Below are 18902 nucleotides of genomic sequence, written 5' to 3'. Positions count from 1 at the left end.
AGCGCAGATTGAGGCGTTGGCACTGACTTCTGTGAGAACAGAAACCGCCAATGCTGTACTTTAGGAAGACTGCTCTGGAAAGGGCCTATGAAATGAATTATCACAGGGAGACCCTAGGGCCCAGGACACAGCTTAAAGTTTATAGTGACAGCTTGGAGATACTCCCGATCTACCATCTGTTCTGTCCTTGCCCTTGCTCTTCCTTTCTAGCTGAATCCTGGTTTCGATCTATTACCTCCCCTCCTTTCTCCTTTTCCTAGCCCTGGGCTTCAGAAGAAGAAGCACTGTTCCCTGCTCAGAGGATGAATCTGTTCTAGGATGAGACTATGGGGTTCATTTCTAGTCAATGAGATATGAAGAAAGTCCTCTAGGGACCCCTGGGAAACGTCTTCTTTGTTTTGTCTCTTTGAGCAAGAGACAGCCTCTCTTGCCAAAAGGTGTCTCCATGTGGCACTTGGAACTGCCAGTACACCATTTTGTTGTGAAAAGAGGAACTAGTCCATGGACAAAGCAAGTATCCAAGAAATCTGATTTCTTGATGATGATATGAGTCACTGATTTAAACAAAACTGGAACTGCCGTCCCCTCCAGACATCTGAAAAGATGAGCTGTTTTGGTGAAGAAGTTAATAAACCAGATTTTATACATTCATATTGAGTGTGAGTTGAAGATGCCTTCAGAGAAAGCTCAGGGTAGGCATGTCGGGAAATGAGACCATAAGACACATATATTTCTTTTCCTTGCTGTGGTCCTGGAAGAGTCATAAATGCTTACTCCTTGCTACATTGTCTATTAATTATTTATGCCTTGTAAGTGTAATGAATGCGATTTACATCAATAGCAATAATGGATAACACATAATGTACTGAACAATTTCCTATTTGAAAATTCCGTTAGTGCTTTCATGACACTAATGTTGGTGATAGTGTTCTGCTCTTATTTCCATTCACAGATGTATGTCCATGCTCAGTGTGGCAGAAAAGCAGCAGCACAGACCTGGGCTCAGATAGCTGCTCCTCCTCTAGGCTGGGGCTTCTCAGGTGGCTCAGTGGGTAAAGAATCTGCCCCCAATGTTCATTGCAGCACTGTTTATAATAGCCAGGACATGGAAACAACCTAGATGTCCATCAGCAGATGAATGGATAAGAAAGCTGTGGCACATATACACAATGGAGTATTACTCAGCCGTTAAAAAGAATTCATTTGAATCAGTTCTGATGAGATGGATGAAACTGGAGCCGATTATACAGAGTGAAGTAAGCCAGAAAGAAAAACACCAATACAGTATACTAACACATATATATGGAATTTAGGAAGATGGCAATGACGACCCTGTATGCAAGACAGGGAAAGAGACACAGATGTGTATAACGGACTTTTGGACTCAGAGGGAGAGGGAGAGGGTGGGATGATTTGGGAGAATGACATTCTAACATGTATACTATCATGTGAATTGAATCGCCAGTCTATGTCTGACGCAGGATGCAGCATGCTTGGGGCTGGTGCATGGGGATGACCCAGAAAGTTGTTCTGGGGAGGGAGGTGGGAGGGGGGTTCATGTTTGGGAATGCATGTAAGAATTAAAGATTTTAAAATTTAAAAAATAAAAAACTAAAAATTAAAAAAAAAAAAAAAAGAATCTGCCTGCAACGCAGGAAACACAGGAGACACAGGTTCGATCCATGGGTTGGGAAAATCCCCTGGAGCAAGGCATGGTTACCCACTCCAATAGTCTTGCCTGGAGAATCCCATGAACAGAGGAGCCTGGCAGGTTACAGTCCATAGGGTTGCAAAGAGTTGGACACAACTGAAGTGAACTTCATGACCTGATGGACTGCAGCCTACCAGGCTCACCCATCCATGGGATTTTCTAGGCAAGAGTACTGGAGTGGGTTGCCATTGCCTTCTCCAGAACACATACCACCAGGCTATCTTTTGGCCCTGGCAAGTGGCTTAATTACTGGGAACCTCAATTTGATTTCATTTTAAATAGGCTTCATAAGACTTACTTTTCAGAGTTTGTGCTTAGTAATGGTGATGACTATATGCATGCACATTTTCAAAATTGTATTTTTTCAAACTGAAGTACAGTTGTTTTACAATGTTGCATTGGTTTCTACTGTACACCATTCCATTATACATTTATGCACGTTCTTTTTTTATTGCATTTACATTTTTTTCCTTAAAATTGTTACATTATAACCACCTATCCTTAATTTCCATTTTAGTTTTTCCCCTATTGAGGTCACTGCTAGCTCAAGAACCCTCAGGTCCCAGGAGGGAGGAGTAGTAAATAAATCTATGGAATTCAAGGATGCGGATGGGGCCGTGCCAATTGTCTGGCAGGATCACTGCTTCAAAAGTGCAGGCCCAGAGGGTCCCCTGGTCCAGTGGTTAAGACTTCGCCTTCCAATGCAGGGGGTGCAGGTTCCATCCTTGGTTGGCAAGCTAAGATCCCAAGTGTCTCACAGCCAAAAAACCAAAACATAAACTAGAAACAGTATTGTTAACAAATTCAATAAAGACTTAAAAAAAAAAAGTGCAGGCCCAGTCATTTGCCTCCTCTCTTAATGTAGAATAGTTTTCAGTGCTCAGAGCTCATCTCTTCAGATTCTGCTGTCAGCCTGTGGAAAGTCTGGGAATTAGAAGTGAAGCTGGGCTGATGGCAGGCTTGGGCCTACACACGGGCTCCAGGTCAGCTGGCCAGAGAGTCTATTACTGGGATACAAGGATCTCTTGCAACTAATATTAAATACGTGTTTTTATTTTTCACTTGTCCTTTTTCCTGGTATACATACCTCTCTCAGGAACCACAATTAGAGTGGCTCAGACCAGCCCAGGATTTAGAGATTTCTTACTGCTGTCAGCTGGCGGGGTTTAATGTGTTTTGGCTAAGCATCAACCTTGACGCTGCCCGTGGATAATTTGAGCACTTGGGCTCATTTCTTTTTAATTTCGTGAACACTTAGCCCTAGTTAGGACATGTTCTTTTTTTGTGTTTTATTGTGTGAGAGTTACCTGATAATTATGGATATAAGTTTCCCTTTCATAATTGAGAACAAACATGTTTCCACTTCACTTGTGAAACTTTAATTTTTGCTTTTATGGCAATACATTCATTATATAAACTTCAAAATACATCTGAAATATTTGATCATTAAGATGATTCACTACTTTTTAAAATAACTACTCCCCCAGGGGTAGGGCTAGGGGAAGGATGGACATATTCAGTTTATTTTCCTCTTCCTGGGAGTAGCCCAGTAGGAAAAAAAAAAGCCCAGTTGTGGAAACTGCCCCGAGGCCTAGAGTTCTGGAGGTTTCCTTCCACTATTGCTCTGGAGGTGACCCAGTCTTGTCAGAGTGTCATAGTCCCAGGGCTCCAGATTTGCCCTTGCTCATTTCCTCCATCTGTCAAAGGAAAGTCACACTCATTGCTTATTTCCAGTATAAGACTGTAGAGAAAAATCAATAAGTTTAAAAATAAAAATAAAAATGGCTATAGAGAAAATAACCAGAAAGTATCATAAGCTCAGTAATGAAAAGCCTCATTGCTAGTCATACTAAGCAGTGAGCCCTGACTTGGTGCCTAGGATTCTCTCCTAAATGAGGTATCAAAATAAAAATGGTTAGGGTCATATATGTAGAATCTAAAATATGGCATAAATGGATCTATCTACAAATCTTCTATCTACACACTCATGTATAGTGAAGGAAATATTCAGTGTTTGTCTCTTAACCTGCACTTTGTACTTTCTGGATAAACTTGAGTTTATCTGCCTGCTGCTATTACATATACAATCAGAGTTTGAACTTGAGTAAAGTAGAAGATGAAGCTGAGATTTTCATTTAATCTAGATGAGTTCGTTCTCTGTCCACCTGTGTTCCTCCTCCTCATAAAGAGTTTATATATAAACATCATAGTTACTATGCGAAAGTAGACAAGTTTAATAAATGCATATCCCCATGCAAGCCTCTATTAGCATAGAGATATTCTGAGCCGAGTGGGATTCTTTGCATGTTTTAAGCCAGCATTTATACTGAATGTTGATATTTTGGAGCTGTGCCTGGAAAATTGCACAGAAGCAAATCTGCTCCCATATTTTATAGAAGATTTATGTTTTCTATAAAGTTCTAACTTATTCCTCTAGTCTACAAGGCCCTGTGTAAGCAAGCCTTAGTCTCAGGAGCCTAGCATCGCCCATCCACTCTTCTCTCCAGGCACGCTGGCTTTCTGGTTTTCTTTTCTAACTCATCATCCTGGTTCCCACCTCAGATTCTCTACAGTTCCCTTTGCCCTCATCAGACAATTATATGGCCTGTCACCCCCTACATGTATTATCCTCTCCTCAGGCAGTCTTCCCTGCCCACTCTGTCTACACGAGACCATCCAGTAGACACATCAGGTGAGACAATGTGAGTCAGACATATAATTGTACATCTCCTAATAGCTACATTAAAAAAAAAATAAGATAAAATAAATTTTAATGCTACTTTAATTTAACCCCGTTCAGTTCAGTTCAGTTGCTCAGTTGTGTCCAGTTCTTTGCGACCCCATGAATTGCAGCACCCCAGGCCTCCCTGTCCATCACCAACTCCCGGAGTTCACTCAGACTCACGTCCATCGAGTCAGTGATGCTATCCAGCCATCTCATCCTCTGTCATCCCCTTCTCCTCCTGCCCCCAGTCCCTCCCAGCATCAGAGTCTTTTCCAATGAGTCAACTCTTCGCATAAAGTAACCCCATATAGGTAACATATTGTCATTTCAGCACTAATAAGATAGTTTGCATTCTTTTTTCTCATTCTAGGTCCTTGAAATCTGGCATGTTTCTTCAGGACATTTAGACCAACCACGTTGCAACTGGTGGCTACTGGTACTGGACCACACAGACCTAGGATAACCCACTGCCTCCAGCCACTCTCTACCATATTACTCTCATTTATCATTACTGGGATATTTATGAGTGTTTGAAGTCATCCTGTTTGTTTATTTCCTTGCATATCATCTCTCCTTCCATCCATTATGAGCCCCCTGCCCTGAAATGAAAAATCTAAGAGACCAAGAGTTTCTTTTTATTCTTGGCTGTATCCGCCAAACTTAGTCTATTGCCAGTTTTCAATAAATATTTGTTGAAAATTAGATGAACAAGAAACTGATGTGCTATTAAAATAATGAGTCCGTATGAGTTTTGCTGTTTAAACCTTTCACCCCTTAGCTAGATTTCAGGTCAGTGGAATAATAATGACCACACCTTGCTGCCCCAATCCCTTTCCCCATCCAGGTCCTCCAGTAAATATACTGTGTTGTTTGGATCCAACCGATTTTCTGATATGGGGTCGTTTCCTTAAGAGATGGTACTTTACAGCCCATTTTAAAAAGGGGCTCTCAAGTTAGCATTCAGCTCACACTAGGCAGGATAAAAATGGGCAAACGGCTGGATTGTCTCTTCTTTCCCCTCCTAACCATTACAAGATTATCTCAGAAGGTAGTCAGACTGTCACTTGTATTTATTATACTTCAGTCAATGGGAGGAAACCCTGGATCTGTAATCAGCTGGAGGCCTTGTGGAAACTGCCCTGAGGCCCAGAGTTCTGGAGGTTTTCTTCCACTGTTGCTCTGGAAGTGACCCAGTCTTGCCAGCATGACAGTGGTTCCAGGGCTCCAAATTTGCCCTTGCTCATTTCCTCCATCTGTCAAAGGAAAGTCACACTTATTGCTTATTTCCAGTATAAGACTATAGAGAAAAATCAATAAGTTAAAAAAAGTAAAAAGGCTATAGAGAAAATAACCAGAAAGTATCATAAGCTCAGCAATGAAAAGCATCATTGCTAGTCATACTAAGCAATGAGCCCTGACTTGGTGCCTAGGATTCTCTTCTAAATGAGGTATCAAAATAAAAATGATTAGGGTCATATAAGTAGAATCTAAAATATGGCAGAAGTGGAACTGTTTACAAAACAGAAACAGTCGCAGACATAGAGCTCAGACTTGCGGTTGCCCAGGCAGAGAGGGAGGGAGAGGAGTGGACTGGGAATTTGGGGTTGACTGAAGCGACTTAGCAGCAGCAGCAGCAGATGCCAACTATTACATGTAGAACAGATAAACAACAAGGTTTTACTGTACAGCATAGGGAACTATATCCCATCTCCTGGGATAAGCCATAATGAAAAAAATATGAAAAAAGGACATATAAATGTGTATAACTGAGCAGTTTTGCTGTACAGCAGAGATTGGCATGGCATTGTAAATCAATTATATTTTAATTTTTTAAAAAAATGGTTAGAGTCTTGGAGGGTGAGTCAGTATGTGAGGCAAATGGTAAAATGGGAGATTTGAAAATAATGCTTACCCTTTCTACAATTAGAGGAGTTTGTGGAAAGAGAAAAGTTCCTGCAAGCTTGTTTTGGCATTTGATCACACGAGCATACAACTACTCCTGGGTGAAACAGACAGAAGAGAAATTTGACCCAATTCAGCCCATCCTCTCCATATCTTTTTCTCTCTCCCTCCTCTGGGTAATTGAAACTGTGCTCCAGAATAAACCTGGCTATGGCTTATTTAGAAAACCTAAAGAAGAGTTGTTGAGTTTCAGAATGTTGAGTTTTCAATTCCAAATTTCACTTATTCATATAAAAATAATATTTTGTGCACCTACTTTGCATATGAAAATTGAAATGCAGACAGAAGACCTCAGGAGGCTTCCATTTTAGCAGATGACACATTCATTAAACAACAGTTTCTGGGATTAATTATTTGATTACAATCACAATGAATGCCTTGAAGGAGAAGCCCCAAGTGGTGTGAGAAGATTTAATGGAGTCTTGATTTAGTCATCCGCCCAAAGAGTCCTGTCAGATGAAACCTGAAAGGAGGGGAGGGTTCAGTGGGTGAAGGGCGTTAGGGAGATTTTTAGGCATAGGAAGCAGCGGATGTTGATGTGTTAAGGTAGGAGGAACCTGGCAGAGTCAATAGAAGAAGCAAAGGTCAGGGCTGCCACCCCAGCAGTTTCCCCAATGAGAGGCTAAGAGAGCAACAAAGGCCAGAATCCAGAGTGCCTTCTGTTCTCTCCAGGAGGGCTTGCTGTAAATAATTGAGTGTTCCTCTCCATTCATTTACTTGATACTTAGGTTTCTAGCACCCATCGCTTATGTTAAGCCCTCAAATGTAGCTTTTCCAAACACCATGAACAGATGAACAAATCCCTCTCCTGTCTGGAGGATCCCTGAGCTCAGTCATCTGCTGCAGTTGCAGGCAAGGAGCACCAGGGGGCAGAAAGCATTATCCTTTTTTCGCTTCGGTAGCCCACATCATGGTGAAAATGCACACCAATTTTGACCCAAAGTGTTGAATGAAGAGTTAGAATTAACAAATGTGGCACCTGCCAGGATCTGAGTTCATGGCCACTCTAATCTTGGCTGAGCATCACAAGAATAAGTAGGCAAAATTATTAGTAAGCTTATAGAGTATGATTTAATTTGCTCAGAATTAAGCCAGGAGGCTTCACTAGCATGCCATAATGAAGCTGAGGCAGTCACATGATGGTGGTACAGAAACAAAGCAGCAAAGGCTCAGGGAAGGGACTTTTCAAAACCTGGTACCAGGAAGCACAAAAGTCAGTTTTCAGCTCTCTTCCAAGACTGCTTCTACATCAGAATGAGGGCTAGGAGGAGAGTTTAAGAGAGATGTTGTTGCTTAGATGCTAAGTCATGTCCAACTCTTTTGCAGCCCCTTGGACTATAGCCCACCAGGTTCCTCTGTCCATGGGTTTTGCAAGCAAGAATACTGGAGTGGGTTGCCATTTCCTCCTCCAGGGGATCTTCCCGACCCAGAGAGCAAACCACAACTCTTATGTCTCCTGCATTGGCAGGTGGATTCTTTACCACTGTACCACCTGGCAAGCCCTAAGAGAGATGTTCAGTTCAGTTGCTCAGTCGTGTCTGACTCTGCAACCCCATGAATCGCAGCATGCCAGGCCTCCCTGTCCATTACCAACTCCCGGAGTTCACTCAGACTTAACGTCCATCGAGTCCGTGATGCCATCCAGGCATCTCATCCTCGGTCGTCCCCTTCTCCTCCTGCCCCCAATCCCTCCCAGCATCAGAGTCGTTTCCAATGAGTCAACTCTTCGCATGAGGTGGCCAGAGTACTGGAGTTTCAGCTTTAGCATCATTCCTTCCAAAGAACACCCAGGACTGTAGAAGGTTTTAAGTATGTAATCAGGTTAATGCAATTTTAGAGCTGATTTGCTGTTAATAGGAAGTCCATACACCTTCTACTTGATGGGAGTTAGATTCACTCTTACCAGGTTTATGCTAAACTTCTGGCAGCTCTGTTTCCAACACATGATAAATAATGATACCTCTGGGGAAAACAGAGAAATAGACAAGGCTATTCATTACTACAAATTGGTCATGGACTGGGTAGCATTAGCCTCACACTGATCACGTCTTCCTGATTGCTGCAGATGGAAGTCTTATGCCAGCCACGAGTCAAACCAAATAATTAGCAGATGTCACCAATGCTAATCTGCTAGTGTTTAAAAATGGAACAAGTGAGTCAGCGAAATATTTAGGAAGGGAAGTCTGTGCCAATCATTCCATTATCAAAAGCCTTGTATGGACAATGTAGTCTGTATAATCAAGGCTTTTGAACATGATCATGGAAAAGAAAATGGAAGCCTATTGATCAAGCATAACTTTAAACACTGACTGTGTTATAAATAAAATATTATGTAGATAGTAAAAAAAATCTAAAAACAACACTTAAAACTAATCACTAGGGCAATGCCTTTCTGTTATTATTATCACCATCAGTTATTCAAAGGCAAATTGTATTGTTTATAGTGAAGCATGAGGAATTCCCTGGTGGTCCAGTGATTAGGACTTGGTGCTTTCAGTGCAGTGGCCCTGGGTTGAATCCCTGGCCTGTGAACTAAGATCTCACTAGCTACAAGTTGTGGCCCAAATAAATAAATAAAGTGAGGCATGATCTCTTCTATAGAAACCCACACTTTGATAAAGAATACTAATATGCATGGATCTAAGAAACATCCCACAAATATGTTTATACATGCAACTAAGGTAGAAAAGCCTAACACAGGTACAATTAAAATTAGAAGGAATAGTATGATTTAGAGAAAGTTCATAGGCACACTAGATATGTGATAGACATTGTCCTGGTCACTTGTTAAGCATTACTATATATATACTTCAAACCAACCCTGTAGAGTTGGGTGTACTATTATCTCCATCTTATAAGAGACAGGGAGAGGGGAGTAGTTTTCTTCACCTGTGCAAACAGTTCTCTCTGTAGTAGGCCTTTGTTGATAGATCGTGCAGTATCCATCCCCTCTTCCTATCAGCATCTCTGTTTCCTTTGGGAACTTTGCTTCTCACCCCATAGTGGGTAGTCTTGGTAGGTCAGAAAATTCAAATAAGCTCTTTTCCATGAAGGCAAAGAGGTCCCAGGAATATCTTTTGGCTACATCCTTCCTCTGGGAAGGATTTGAAGGGAAGGTCTTCTAAGATCTAAGCCTGGTCAGCTGGACTTCCTGTCTTCAATTCTCTTCTGTTTTTTTTTTTTTTTTTTTGGCTGCACTTAACAGCATGCAGGACTTCCATGACCAGGGATCGAACCTGTGCCCCCTGCAGTGGAAGCACAGAGTCTAAACCACTAGACAGCCAAGGAAGCCCTCTCTCTTCAATTCTGATGTAAGGACGGGAGGAAACTGCCCCTACCAGGAGGCCCTCCTGATTTTTTTCCCCCAACTTTAAACCTGCTTCTTCAGATTTCCTTGAAGTTGGTGCATTGTGGTCACCAACACCCTTCTAATAACTTGAACCAGAGCTGGCATTTGTTGCCTATAACCAAAGAACCTAACTAATGCACTTGTAATTCCTCCAACCCCCTTCTGTGTCAGGAAAATACACAGTTTTTTCTGTATTTTGAGAACTTCACAAGTTAAAGATTAGGTAGTGGTCCTTATCATAAATCGAATATTATACAAATCAAAACATTGTTGACTTTTGCTTTCATCCTAATTGGTACTTACACATAAATTCAACATATGGAATTTGTTATCTCCATGTAAACAGAGTTCATCCTCTTGGTAGACTAGACTTATATTCTTGCATTACTATTTGAACTGTTTTCTAGTGAGACTCCTTCCCTTTGTCATGTAAAAGTAAACTCCAGTTGCAGTGCCCGAGTAGGCCAATTCTGAATCTGTGGGTAATGCATAGTAATTATGCATATCAACTGGGTTCTTACTAAGTGCTATGAACCCTGCTCAACTTTTCACATATAGTCAATGTGTGTGGTAAAGGTTATTATTCCCATATCACACATGAAGAAGCCAAGATTGTAGAAATGAAGTAACTTCCAAACCATAAACCAGCCCTTGAACTTGACCTGCTTGAGATCAAAGCTTCACACATTCTTATTAGGGGAGCCTGACCCACTGCTCTGTGGAAAGCCAGGCTCCTCCTGCACCCCTCCAGCCCTTCAAGGTGGCCTTCACTGTTTCCAAGTCACAGATGAGAAAGTTGAGACTAAGAGAAGTTAAGGGCCTCCACTGTTCACAGAAAAGAGGGCTTTGTCCTTCTAAAGCCATCACTGCACTGAGCTACCCCGCCCCCTACCCCCACCCCCAAAGGCTTCATGATGTGTAGCTTAAAGAAAAGCAGAGTCATTGCATGTTTATAAAATGATTATAAATTCTCCTAGGGCATTATGTGTTTCCAAGAATGCAAAGCTCTTTTACTAACTACCTGGATTCTCTTAAGCCAGTAAGAGAAGGAAAGGGCAACCCACTCCAGCGTTCTTGCCTGGAGAATCCCAGGGACGGAGGAGCCTGGTGGGCTGTCATCTCTGGGGTCACACAGAGTCGGACACGACTGAAGCAACTTAGCAGTAGCAGTTTGAGAATTCTGTCCTGAGTCAGTGGCACCAATCTAATTAAATGTTAGTCCTCATCCTATGATTTTTGGCAAAAACTAGAATTCTGCAGTGGAAAGGGAATTGAGAAGTGACTTAGTCTATTTTTTTTTTTTTTAAATCTTAATGGGGAATCTGACGATCAAATAAGTTAGGAGAATTTTCCCCAGGCCCAGAGTTCCTGTGTTGTAAACTGGAAACTAAGGAGCTGGTCTCTAGATGCCCAGGAAGTGCTCTTTCCACCAGTTATTTCCTCCCCTGGGTACCATTTAAGCGTAAAGTATAGATTAGTTTAAGATAACATCAAGAGCCTGATTAGATAGTCAAGTTTTCTCATGTTTCCATTCTTTAAAAACCATTTTAATGTGAGGGCATTTGCTTAACCGAACAGATCCTAGGTAGATGGAATCATATGCATTTTCATTTGCCTAAATTGGACCACGAATGCTTCGTGGTGCAATAATGGACTTTTTGCAGCCAAGGAGATGATGTGGTGGTGGGTGCGGAAAAAACGCAGGCTTCCCACTCACACTTGCACCTCTTAACATTCTCTAAAACTGCAAGATATTCCCCTCATGCTCAGCGAACTAAGTGATCGCCCCCTCTCCTCTCCCTCCTCCTGCTATATCATCTGAAGGAGATTTGATTGGCAGCTCACTCGTCTTCCCACTCAGTATGTGGGGCTCCTACCTCCAACTCTAAAATTCAGTCACTCGGCTCTTGTGTTCTATATCTCTAATTTTTCATTTCTCACCCCTGTCGAGATAGGAGTTTTGTCAATTCCTAAGGGTCTATGTCTTTGTTCTTTTCCTTGTACAGCATCTAACACTGTGATGATCAGAAGCTAAGAATGAAGGGAAAGCAGCAGGACATAGGCCTATACAATAGCCTAAGCATCAAAATTCAGCCTTCACTTTTGAAAAAGTGCAATACTGTTCAATAGATCAGGTAACTTGGAAGGACTACACACCGTTTTCTTCTTACCCCACATTTTTTTTGGGAGGCTAGTAAAACGCAGTGTGTAACCCACTGCAGGATGTATGGGAACTTGGACTGGCCAGGTATGGGCTGTGTGTGCTCTTTAGACCTGGGACACACACAGAGCAGCTGAGGGGGGAACTCCCTGGATGAGAGCCAGCTGCTATTGTTGCTGACACTGTCAGCAACAATTGTTGTGAGTGCTGTCCTTGTGTTCTTCTCCACTTTCTCCCCTGCCCTTATGTGAATTAGGATACAGTCTTTGGCTGTTTGGCTTTCCCTTCCTTTTCTCAAATGTCATGTAGTAGATATGGACAGCCAGATGACACTGGCTTGCCACCTAGGTAGAATTGACTCTGACTTTATGCACAGACCAAGAGAACTTTAGAACTGGGATTTGGGGATGATGGCCTTCGTTCTGTGCTACCCAGTAGCACTCACTAGAGATGAGAAGCAGATGGTTTGCAACTTAGCACTGTGAGCAAAAGTTGTCTGTTTTTGCATTTTGACCACTGAATATCAGAGCCTGGGTTGAGCCAAGAATTCTGAGCAGTCTGTCAAGACTGATTTGATTCTCAGAAGTCTTCTAATAACTGTGGAGATACGGGCTCAACCTCAAAGACTAAGTCCTGGAAAAGGGGCCCCAAATTCCCAAGTTCTGTAGTGGGAGATGGCACAATACCCATCACACCACTCTTCGAGGCAATGTTAATTGCCTTGCATCCAGATGTTTTCTTTCTCAGAGCCAGAGATGAAGAGTCTGAGACATCGTGTTACAGATGTTAAGGAATCATCCATGCTCCTGTGGCAAGTGAGCAGCTGAGTGGGAGATGACCGCCACATCCAAGCTCTACTCATTAGACCACTTTCATTCCACTCCTTTCAAAAAATAATTATCAACTAGCTAACTCTATTCTCAGAATAGGATAGAGAATACTATTTCCAAGATGACCTAGAGGGGAAAGGTAGTTTAAAAACTGAAGCTCTGAAGGCATTATTTATCCTGAAGCCTTTCATATATGCTTCTGTTGGTGAAATAAATAATAATACAGGGAATACCGCACTGTCATTAGGAATAACAGTATAGGAGAACACTGAACGCCTTGGGGAAGTGAGGTATATAACATCATAGAGATACGATTCCGTTTTAGCTAAAGGAAATTATAGCTGTCTAATTTATACATGCACAGAATCAGAGGATATATACTAAAGTGCAAACAGTATCTCTAAGTGAAGTGATTAGGCATACATTCTCTTGGCTCCTTTTTCTATCAAAAATTTTTAAAAGATAAACAAGAATTGGAAGAATTGTTCCTGTGAATATTACATAACTATTATTTGCCGCGTTATCAGATCAAAGCAGTTGTTTTCCTTTAACTAAGACTTTTCCCACAACACAATGCTTTTTTTAAAGAAAAGAGAAAGAGAGAGAGACTCAGAGAAGGGATAATCTATGTTTCCAAAGCCAGAGAACTAGCAAACAAGACACTCATTACCAAAGGAACTAGAAAAATAAACCAGGTAGATTTTCCCTCTGTGCAAGCGTTGATAACTGTGCTCTACCTGGCTATTATGCTGACGTGCTCTAGTCGCAGAGAAATAGGTGTAATTATAAGAATTTTTGACAATTGTAGTTTCTTTCACAGAAGTGACAAGTTTCGTGTAGAAATATTTTAGTTTGCTTAGAAATCTCCCACAGGTACAGAGGAGTAGCTGCATATTGCATGGGCATTCAGATGAGGAAAAGCAATATGGGAATGGGTTTTGCAGCATTCAAATCACACCTAAGCTGGTTGCATGTCCTTCAAGTCGCTTTCCTGGGACCAGCAAAATACAGTTTGCTGTATTGCTTCATGGTTCATAGTCCTCACTGCTTTGGAAAAGTAACTAAACCTTTAGTTATTACTTCTGGCTCCTACTTATTACAAATTATGAAGAATTATATCCTGGAGCTTCTGGTTTGGTGCAGAAGGTCATATTAGACCCAGATGTTGACACTTAATTGAAAATAGCAAGAAAGCAGCTAGAAAATGACTTTGGGTGTTTGCAGCACTAGCTTAAGAGACCATGTGCAATTAATGGCTTGGGAAAGGTCCATGTTCTTAGCACAGAATTGGCACATGGATATAGCACAATCTTGGCACAAAAAGGTTACCAATAAATGCTTGTAAAATAAGTGGATTTGTTACATAGCTGTTCAGATAGAGGACCACACTGCAAACTCACACTTTCAATCTCTCTTGCTCATTTGCTTCATAAAATTAAGCCATCTCTCCATGTAGTTCCTATATAGTTCTGCTGAAGATAAGTCTCAAGTTTCTTTTGATTTCCAGAAAAATGCCTAAGAATTTTTTCTCTAGATATTGTTTTCCTAATTCTAATAGCAAAATAAAAATATATACACAACAGTCAATACCAATACATGCACACAAACTTTTGCAGGTAAACAGCTTAAGAGTATAATTCTTTTAACAAGGTACACACACACATGCACACACATAGCATTAACTGACATCTGGGCATAAATAGCAAACCTCTAGAGTCTGTAATAACCTGTCATGTCTTTGGGATTTTTAAATTATATCTGAACTCACTAAAATAATTCTCTTTGTTCTCTTCCTCCTCTGCTTTCTCACTATTTTTAAGCAACTACTAAATAGAACTTATACCTAGAGAAGGTGATAAAAGAGGGCATCTATTATTAAACAACTATTGTGTGCCAGGCATTACTTTAGGCATTTTACATATAATGTTTCTTTTAATCCTCAGAGAGCTCTTGCCAAGTAGATATCATTAACGCTGTTTTATGCATCAGGAAACGTATTCAGAGAGAATAAAAGACTTTCACAAATGCAAGCAACTAATAAATGACTGAGCCAGACTGGGACCCAAGTCTTTCTGTCTGAAAAATTTGAAAGTTTTCCCTCCACCACTGTCAATAAAGTAGAAATATTCCTGCTACCTAAGAGAAGATTATTGATGGCTTGGAAGGCCAAGGGTAGTAGTCATTTAACTCATGGTGTCTTCTGCAGCCCCCTCTTATTTGACTGTGGAGTCTAATTTTGAGCAAGTAGCCCTCAAAGCATGAGCAAATAAAGGGCTGTGGTGTAGAGACTACGTTGGCTGGCTCACCCCTTGTCTGGACTGCCCATCTTACTTAGTCCCCTTCCTCTTCTCAACTTAGGTCTCAGCCTGTGTCTGTGTCCTTTATACAAGGCTTCCACGTTTCCACGAGATGACAGTCCACGTTGTTTATGGTGATTCATCTCACACTGTACTCTACATTTTTTACTGCACCAAAGATCAGCAGGAACTTGAGTTTTATACATAGAGGTGAAAGATCTCTGACAAGAGCTTGGCACATTCTTGGCATTTCCTTTAACTTGGTTGCTTTTTTGTTTGTGTTCCTAACAGAGGCCCTGGATTTAAATAACTTGTTTATTTTTCAGTTAAACTTCACAATGTTTAAATTGTTCCTTCAGCACAGAATTAATTTTGATAAAGTGATGATTATGAGGTGGACATTGAGCTATTCTTTTATGACTCCCTTTTGCAAAGTTCATAAAAATGAACTTTGATTCACCTATTTACTCTGGCAGTTAAGAAGGTGACACTGATATATTTTGGTATCTATAAAAAATCTATGGACTTTCTGATACCTATGTGCCTGATTTTCAGGGCACAGAGAGTCAGAAAATGGAAATAGGTTGCCTCTAATGCCTCATTGCTGTTGCCACCTTTCTCCAGTTTAGCCAAACAACCTGTCTGCTTCAGGGCCCATCTTTCAGGGGTTTGGAGAATATAATCATATTTTCTCTATCACATCCATGTTTATATATAGTGTTACAAAATTTAGGTTATGGAATATATGCTGTTCTATATCTGACATCATTCTCTCAGATACATTTCATAACTATTTCCCCCAAGGAAAATAAGTATTTTCCTGAAGCATAATATTTCTAGGATGGGTTCTATTCCTTTTCAGTATGTGACATAATTTATTCAACTAATCCCCTATCATTAATTTTTGTTTCCAAATTGTCTTTGCTATGAAACATGTTATAAAAATATTTTTTTGTCTGTGGGGTTTTGAACATAGTCCATATCTTACCGTAAATGTCTATAAATGTGCAATTACTGAGTAAAGATCCAAACTCATTCTGAATAGGCATTGATGATGCCAGTTTTGACATTCTCCACCAGTTTTACTTCCTCTCATTCTCCTTTATTTCTGCGTTGACCTTAAGTTTCAACACATGATTTAGGTTCTTTCAGAAGATGACAGCATGTTGTGTTCATTTTCTCCACTCTGCTTTTTCTGCTGAGCACCTATTCCTGTAAGTTCCTTTAAATAAGCATGTATGGAGTTTTCAGATCACTATGAGTCTTGCATTGGCATGTGAAATATCTGTGTCAAAAGTTAGGCAATCCCTTTTTGAATTATAGCTATCGCTGGATATATGCTCCAGAGTGGGATTACAGGATCATATGATAGTTAATTTTTTTTTTTTAGTTTTTAAAGTTTTTATCCCACTCCTGAGTATATACCCAAAGAAAACCATAATTTGAAAAGATAAAAGCACCCCTATGTTCACTGCAGCACTATTTACAACAGCCTAGCCATGGAAGCAACCTGATTAAAGAATATGTGGTACATACATGCAATGGAATATTACTCAGCCACAAAAAAGAATGAAATAATGCCATTTGCAGCAATATGGATGGACCTAGAGATTATCACACTAAGTGAAGTAAGCCAAAGACAAATGTCATATGATATCACTTACATATAGACTCTGAAAAAAATAGTAATACAAATGAACTTTTACCAAAAACAGAAATAGACCCACAGACACAGAAAACAAAGTTATGGTTACCAAAGGGGAAAGATGGGAGAGGGAGGGATAAATCAGCAGTTTATATATACACCTATATATAAAATATAAAATGGATAACCAACAAGGACCTATAGTATAGTAAATTATACTCAATATTTCTGAATTAACCCATAAGGGAAAAGAATCTGAAAAAAAAAAAAGATATAGCTAAATTACTTTGCTGTACACCTGAAACTAACACAACATTGTAAATCAACTATGCTTCAATTTTTAAAATGTTAGATAATCCCACATGTGTCAAATTAGTTATTTATAGCTCTTTGCAAAGCACAGTAATATGCCAGGGAGTTTTGGTGGTTGATCACAGATACAATTTCTCTTCCAAGAAAAATTCTATAACATGAATGTTATACTTTTCTTCAGATAAAATTGATTAAACAAAACATACAAAATTAATATTTTGGATATGTGGTCAAGATTCATAGGTAATAGTCTTAGATTTTTTTTCATTTGAAAATATATTAATCTTATATCCATCTATCAGCTCGGATAGCTGTGCATTCAAATACAACACTAGATCATTTCTTGGAATTTCTGTATTCCTTGGGCAGCTTAAAGGAAGTCAGATAGTTTTTGTATTGGAAATATATAAGTGTGCCAGCCACTAGGTTAACTATAAACACGTAGATGGGTCTTTTGGCATCAGACTAAGAAAATAAGCCCTCTCATTTGGTGCATACACAATGTCCTGAACAACTATTATGATTAATTAACTTTTCCATGTTGATGTACTGAGTTATACTAGCTCTTAGAAAACTAGCTCTGACTAGCTTGTCATCTGATCACACACAGAGAACAAGTCAGGTGAAAATGGAAAAAGCCAATCAACTAATCCTTTAAGAAGCAATGGTGATTTTTCCAAAAGGCATCTCAGTCTAGTTGATAAATTGTTACCTATGCTCCTGAAAGGAATCTCATTTCACAGTGGGCTTAAAAATATACACTTGAATATTAACTTTTAATGCGCTCTGCTTGCTAGTGTCTATTCATATGCTGCAGTCTTGGCCTCAGATAGCCTTTCTTTGAGTTCTTTATGGAAGGTCTGTATTGGGAGCTTTTTTTTTTTTTCCTAGCCGTGCCGTTGTGTTAGAGCAAAGGCTAATTAAACAGAACGTGTTTCACTCAGTTAAAAACCTTGATACCTATTCAATGATGATTGATGCTAGCAGCCTGGAGTTTCATCAGGATAAACACTTCTATTTTTCAAGCACCTATTATGTGCTAATACTCTATATTTGCTATTTAATTTTCCTGAAAGTCTTGCAAACTGTTTGACAGATGGTAAAACAGGCTTAAAGTGTCTAAGTCTCTTATTCAAGGTCCTGCAACTTGTAGGTGGCAGCTGGGATATTTAAACTCAACTCCTTTTAACTCTGGACTTGTGTCTTTTCCATAATTGGACACTTCTAATTTTTTAATGCCTCTGTGTATGCTATCGTTATATGAGAAACAACAGGAGAAATCTCAGGGGAGGAAATGAATTTGGGGTTCATGTAGCAGCCACCTCACACCATGCTTCAAGAAATATACTCACCAAGAAATGTCAGCCTTTGATGACATAACTGATCCTCCCCTTCTGAAACCAGCTTCAAATTCTGCTTTTTATTCCACACAGTTAATATTTCTTTTTTTTTTTCCAGTATTCCTGAGGTATAATGTATATAGAAAACTGAGAAGCTATAGAGAAATTTAAAATAGCACAACACTGATGTTCACATGTGTGAGCCTCACCAGCACACATGGCAAATGCATTTGTCTTCTGTGGCACAGTTAATGGGAGTGGGGACAAGGAATACGAATGGTCTTTTAAAAATTCAGACACTCAAAAATTTACCTGTGGTTTCTTTGGAATGTTGGGAATGTGATGTGGCCTCATAGGCTGAACAATGGCAAAAACATATGGACCGTCAGAACATTAGTCACTGACTTTCTTTAACATTCCAGGCAAATTGCTCATTTCTGTATACTTTAAAATAGTTTGGTGAAGCATTACAAAAGATTATTTTTAAGTTAAATATTTAATATCAGGCATATTTTTTTGGTGACTACTAGTTCTCAGTTGCCTGACCCCAGAAGGAGATATTTTAGATAC

The sequence above is a fragment of the Ovis canadensis genome, chromosome 8, assembly GCF_042477335.2.
Source record: "Ovis canadensis isolate MfBH-ARS-UI-01 breed Bighorn chromosome 8, ARS-UI_OviCan_v2, whole genome shotgun sequence".
NCBI lineage: Eukaryota > Metazoa > Chordata > Mammalia > Artiodactyla > Bovidae > Ovis > Ovis canadensis.
This window is presented reverse-complemented; position numbering follows the sequence as displayed.